Source organism: Bos indicus, chromosome 1 (genome assembly GCF_029378745.1).
Source record: "Bos indicus isolate NIAB-ARS_2022 breed Sahiwal x Tharparkar chromosome 1, NIAB-ARS_B.indTharparkar_mat_pri_1.0, whole genome shotgun sequence".
Lineage (NCBI taxonomy): Eukaryota > Metazoa > Chordata > Mammalia > Artiodactyla > Bovidae > Bos > Bos indicus.
In genome coordinates this window covers 49336037-49337389 of record NC_091760.1, presented here as the reverse complement: position 1 = coordinate 49337389, position 1353 = coordinate 49336037, and the positions used below count along the sequence as shown (strand labels likewise).

Here is a 1353-nt window from a genome sequence, read left to right as displayed (position 1 = left end):
CACACCAGTATTCTGGGCTGGAGAATTCCATGGACTGTATAGTCCATGGGGTTGCACAGAGTCAGACACAACTAAGCTTCACACAGTTATTAAACCACCACAGATACTCTAGGGAATGGGTAAGGAGTCAGGAGTAAGGAGTCTACCTGCAATGCAGGAAACCTAGGTTCAGTCCCTGTGTTGATAAGATCCCCTGGAGAAGGGAGTGGCAACCCACTCCAGTATTCTTGCCTGGAGAATTCCATTAGCATAGGAGCCTGGCAGGCTATGGTCCATGGGATTGCAAAGAGTCGGTCACGACTGAGTTACTGACACAAGTACTCCAGTATTTTAAGAAATTGAAAAAAGCATTGTGAACAACTAATGCCAATAACTGTTTTAAAAGTAAATAGAAAGTGTTACAGCTCTTTTAGAATTTATCTAGGAGGTTTTCTGATCCTCACCAGAAAACCCCCATGGGAAAAAAATAAATAAAAATTAAACAGGAAAAAATTCTTATGAGAATTAAAATATAGTTTACTAACAATGACACATAGATAAAGGTATATTCTAATTAGCTATATTATATGTTAAAGAAATAGAATCTGCACTGTAAAACTTACCACCAGTAATGAATTCAGGCTAAGGTGCTACACTGAGGAATGCTGCCAAATGGAAGAAATAATTTCCATCTTATGGTAAAGTTTTCCAGAGAATATGAACAAAAGGGGACAATGTTCTAAATCCTTTCCAATGAACATTCAGGGTTGACTTCCTTTAGAATTGACTGGCTTGATCTCCTTGAAGTCCAAGGACTTCTTAAGCGTCTTTTCCACCACTGCGATTGGAGGGAAACATTGGAAAAAAATGTAAGTATTTTACTAGTATGTACATAGATGCAAAAGTCAATGAAACATTAGTAAATTAAATCCATCAATAAATAAAATGAATAATACACCACAAAAATTGTCTTATTCAAGGACTGTTAAGTTGTATTTGATAAAGCGTATCCACAAAATCTTACAAAAAACAATTACTCTGAATGTTGAAGAAAAAAATTTTTAAGAGCTAAACATTTACTTTTTATTTAATTTTAATTTATTCTTTTAATTGAAGGATACTTGCTTTACAGAATTTTGTTGTTTTCTGTCAAACATCAACATGAATCAGCCATAGGTGTACATATGTCCCCTCCCTCTTGAACCTCGCTCCCAACTCCTTCCCCATCCCACCACTCTAGGTTGATACGGAGCCCCTGTTTGAGTTCCCTGAGAAATACAGCAAATCCCCATTGGTTATCTATTTTACATATGGTAATATAATTTTCCATGTTACTCTCTCCATACATCTCACCCTCTCCTCCCCTCTCCCCAT

General features: G+C 36.7%; 1 non-coding gene across 1 annotated transcript; it reads left to right on the top strand.

Moving 5' to 3' along the window:
- Positions 1–393: 393 nt before the first annotated feature.
- LOC139185310 (U7 small nuclear RNA) lies at positions 394–455 on the top strand. Its single transcript, XR_011568928.1, has one exon. It is a non-coding gene; the product is annotated as a U7 small nuclear RNA (small nuclear RNA).
- The last annotated feature ends 898 nt before the right edge of the window (positions 456–1353 follow it).